At 39.8% G+C, this 5105-nt stretch overlaps 1 non-coding gene across 1 annotated transcript; it reads left to right on the top strand.

The window, feature by feature from the left end:
- Positions 1–3844: 3844 nt before the first annotated feature.
- LOC112510622 lies at positions 3845–3951 on the top strand. The gene has a single exon (XR_003069000.1). It is a non-coding gene; the product is annotated as a small nucleolar RNA R71 (small nucleolar RNA).
- Positions 3952–5105: the final 1154 nt, after the last annotated feature.

The following is a 5105-nucleotide window of genomic DNA, read 5'->3' on the forward strand; positions in this document are numbered from 1 at the left end:
CCTTGAGCTGCTGTTTCCTCTTCTTCTTTTTTTATTTTTTTCATGGGCTGCAATTTTGGGCAGCAAACTTGGGCTGCTGTTTGGGCCAAAAAAAAACACATAATCAACATATTTTTCTCAACTTTAATGGTCTCACATAGTTAGATTAACTTGAATTAAATTGGCACTTTTTAAGCATATATTTAACATTAATTGTAAGGTACTTTGACGTAAAAATGTATAAATTTGCACTTATCAAATTCCCCCACACTTAGATCATTGTCCGTCCCGGCAATGACTTAAGTTAACATGTAGTTAAAAATCGAATCTAACGAGAATGTCAACACATATAGCATATCATGAGTTTGAGATTTGCAACAAAKCATTGAAAAGAGGATGCACATGCAATCAAGTAGACACAAGCTAATCTCGAGAACTCTCACGAATGGGATTAACAAAGTAACATTCGATTCACTCCTTGGGTTAAAGTGTATCGCTCAAATCGTCACTACACTAACATGTATCTACCATAAGCTTGAAAAACCTCTCACTCTCTACAACTTGGATAGAATACATGCTTATAAATCAAAAGGTCTTAAAAGGTGTAATGAAAACAAGGCTTTGGGTACGGTAGGGAAATATTTAGGAAAAGTGATTAAGACCTAACACCAACGGAGAATTCAGCTACTCAAACACACTTTATTTTTATTTTCACAAAGGACTTTTGTATCTATCTTTGAAGCTCATTCCTTTTCGGACGATAGGGAATAGAGATGAAATGCTTATATTCAACCGTATCGTCATTTTCTTCGTCTATTTTTATTTTTTTATTGACGACGTAATTTTGCTTTTCACATATGTATATTTTTTTTTCTTTTTTTTCTTTTTTCTTTTTGAATTTTCTGTTTTTTTTTTCTTTTCAATCTTTTCTTTCATTTTTTTTTCTTCCCGAACATACGAATTCTACTTTCAAGTATACAGGGATATTGGGATCACTCCATTGGTGCTTAGTCGGGTGAGTCGTGTTTGGATTGGTTCGTGATGTGGGTAACAAAGGAAATAGGCTAAGGCTCAAAGTGGTGTGCAAAAGAAATAATAACAACATAAGGGGTAGGCTTAAGGCTAGTGGTTTAACATAAAAATGAGCAAACGATGGCCTTTATCATGTTTATTAGCATGTAAATATCATGTAGTYTTAAGRAGAGAAARATCAAGTTCTAGAGATGYAYATCTAGGCATGACGCAATCACACAAGAAATGAATTTGAGACTAATATCAAGTGTTTAGTCTAAATAAGCTCAAAGTCTCACGGTGTTCAAAACTAGTTCAAAAGATTAGCAATAGTCTACTTTGACCGAAATGCTACCACTAATTAACTCTAAGTGCTATCAATCAAGCTCAATCATGCTATACATGCATCCAAACTCAATGTCATCAACAATTTAAGCTCAATAAAAGCATGCTAACCCATTGTCAAAACGGACAAAGATCCTCATTTAAGCACAAAATTTGCAAAAAGCAAAAATTTGACCCCTAARACCATTTATATACCCAATTCATGCAAATAACCCCCACCCCCACACTTAATTCATACATTGTCCTCAAGGTATGCAATAAGTAGAGGACACTCTAAGCAATCAAGGAAAAGGGAACAGAAAACTCCCCTGATATGATGAGTGACCTCCCAATGTAAGAATCCGTGGAGATGGCGCGTCTCTTTAAGCGTCCAACATTCGGGGTGAACCTGAGAACATAGAAATTTAAGAGTCAAACTAGAGAATCTAAAAACAAAATAAATAACTGAAAACAATAAATAGCAAGAAATGGAAATTTGTGGGTTGCCTCCCACGCAGAGCCTTTCTTTTATGTTTTTGGCTAGACCATACTCGATTCAATTCTTGTAGCTTGGCGTGTCCAAAGCTACCCTCTCTAAATCCCCTCTATCAAAGCCTTCATAGAACGGCTTTAGCCTATGGTCGTTAACTTTGAAAATCTGCCCCGTAGATAGACTTTGTATCTCTACGGCACCATGCTCAAAAACAGTTAAAACGACAAAAGGTCCTATCCATCTGGACCTTAACTTACCGGGAAATAACTTAAATCTAGAGTGATAGAGGAGAACTTTCTGACCTTTAGTGAAAGACTTAAATGAAAAACGAGAGTCATGGAACGCCTTGGTCATAGTGTCAGATAAAGACTCGATAATATCAACAAAGCATAAAGATGAAACATCACTCGGATATCGCATGGCATCATATATATTAAATTTAATCATCTCGCCATCGAATTCCATGGTCAAACTACCACTATGGACGTCTACCTTAGTCTTAGAGGTTTTCAAAAATGGTCTACCTAGCAAAAGCATACCGGCATTGGAGGCATTTTTCTCCTCCATATCTATAACATAAAAATCTGTCGGAAAGACCAATTCATTCATTTGAACTAGCACGTCCTCTAATACCCCTTTAGGGTAGACAATAGACCTATCCGCTAATTGGATTACCACACCGGTTGGCTTAAGGGGCCCTACATCCAAAGATGAGTAAATGGCATATGGCATAACATTACTTGATGCCCCTAAGTCCAACATGGCTTGATTTACCGAGACATTGCCTACCTTTCATGGTATGGTAAACATGCCCGGGTCATTACATTTTGGTGGTAACTATTTTTGCAAAACAGCGGACACATTTTGACTCATGCTTATCTTTTCAGTACCCTTTAGTTTCCTTTTATTAGCACAAAGTTCTTTCAAAAACTTAGCATATCGAGGAACTTGCTTAATTGCATCTAATAAAGGGATGTTTACCTGAACTTTTCGAAATGTGTCAAGGATCTCCTTCTCTTCACTCTCCCGCTTTGTCTTCTCGAACTGGCTCGGGAATGACGGTGCTTGAACTATCACTTCGGGTGTCTTCTTCTTTGCCTCCTCTTCTTTGACATCCTTTGCGCCCGAAGTGGATGTCTTGACCTCTAACTCTTCTTCTTCCTTATGAACCTTTTCCTTCTTCTTCTTTCCAACCTCTTGAAGCTCCTTTCCGCTTCTCAAAGTGACAGCACTCACATTTGCCTTTGGATTCGTCTCTGTTTGAGATGGCAATTTACCCTTGTTCACTAATTGCCCAACAGTGGCYTGAAGRTCCTGAATACTTGCCTGAGTTTCCTGTTGAAGTTTCACCATGTTAGCAGCCATAGACTTAACTAAATCCTCTAATGACATACCTGAGCCACTAGGAGCTTGCGGTGACACTTGATGTTGATGTTGGGCACTCGGCTGAAATGGTGCCTTCGGTTGATGTTGTTGAGGATATCCGAGCGGTGCTTGGAATTGTTGAGGTTGAAACTGTTGAGGTTGATGGAATGAACCGCTTTGCTGAAATTGCTGACCTTGTCCTTGTCCTTGCCTTGGGGCATAGCTCAGATTCGGATGCTGCCTCCAACCGGGGTTGTATGTGCTTGAGAAAGGGTCGGGCGATTGCTTGATCTCTAAAAGTTGCCACCCCCAATGGCATTCACTTGCTCTTCTTCTTCATGTAAAGTTGGGCCTGCATCAGTAGGGTGTGCCACTGATGAGCAAAATCCGCATGCCTTGACTTGAGGCATATTACCCATGGCAAGCTATTTCACAAGGTTAGTCAAATCAGTTATTTTAGTTTCTAAAGATTTAACATGTACCTCACTAGCGCCTCGACCTATGTCACTTCGTACTCCAAATTGCTTGGAGTTTTCCACCATGGTGTCTATCAAAGTCCTTGCTTGAGTTAGCGTCTTGTTCACTATAGCTCCTCCACTCGCAGCATCCATCATCTTTCTTTCCATCGGTAGCAAGCCTTCATAAAAATACTGAATTAGTAATTCATCAGAAATTCCATGTTGAGGACAACTTACACAAAGGCGCTTGAAGCGCTCCCAATACTCGTATAAAGACTCCATGTCCTTCTGCTTGATCCCACAAATCTCTCTTCTAAGCCCGGCGGCTTTGGATGCGGGAAAGTACTTGTCGAGGAATGCTCTCGCCATTTGCACCCAAGTGGTGATGGATCCCGGCGGTAAGTAGAAAAGCAACTCCCTAGCTGCGTCAACTAGGGAGAATGGGAATGCCTTCAGCTTGAGATTCTCCACCGTCGTGCCTTGTGGCTTCATCCCTAAGCATACCATGTGGAACTCGGTCATATGCTTGTACGAGTCTCCGTTAGCTAAACCATGAAAACGAGGTAGTAAGTGTATTAAACCAGTTTTAAGTTCAGCACTTACCTCTTCCGGCGGATAAGTGATGCAAAGAGGTTGCTCGGCGACGTTGGGTGCTGCCCATTCCCTTAAAGTGTGTTCGGGATTCACCATTTCCTCTTCAGTCTCGATTACCGGTTCTTCTTGCTCAGAATGAACTTTCTCTTCTTCGTCCTCCGTTTGGTCTTCAGAATCGGATGACAACTCAATATCTTTCCAAATATGGAGAACCGGTGAAGAAGTAGATGCGCCTTGCTTCTTTAGAAGCTTAGCTTGCTTTCTTAGCTTCTTTGCGGTTTTCTCAATTTCCGGATCAATTTGCAATGGTGAACCTGCACGAAACGATCTTGGCATAAACAGTTAAACTTTGCCAAGTCCTCGGCAACGGCGCCAAAAATTTGACAGGTGTCGAGTCCGGCAAATAATAGAATTTATAAAAATAAGCCTATTATCTCTAAAACACACGTGTGATAGCGATAAGTAGGGTCATCTCCTCAGGGACTCGAAGTTAACCGTAAGTCCAAGACGAAAACGTGTGCAAATTCATTAACAAAAAAAACACTATATATGAAAAGGGGGGGGGGGAGGGTTGGATGATTTATAAACAGCCTAAATGTGCAAAATAAATTGAAAACTTTAAACACTAATAAAAACGAGACTAGCAATGAGCATCAATCAACTAATCCTTTGGATTATATATCATCGACTCATTCAATCCGTTTTCTCAAAAGAAACTAAGTTGGTTAGGACATCGACACGCGTCAATATTCTGTTCGTTATAAAAGCATGATCAGTCTTGAACACTCTACGAAACCTCTACTTAGCTAATCAAACCTAGTCACAGACTTAGAATTTAATTGCCAATTGCATTAACGTCAAACAAACCCAACACTAATCGA

This window comes from Cynara cardunculus (genome assembly GCF_001531365.2).
Source record: "Cynara cardunculus var. scolymus isolate 2C chromosome LG 3, CcrdV1, whole genome shotgun sequence".
NCBI lineage: Eukaryota > Viridiplantae > Streptophyta > Magnoliopsida > Asterales > Asteraceae > Cynara > Cynara cardunculus.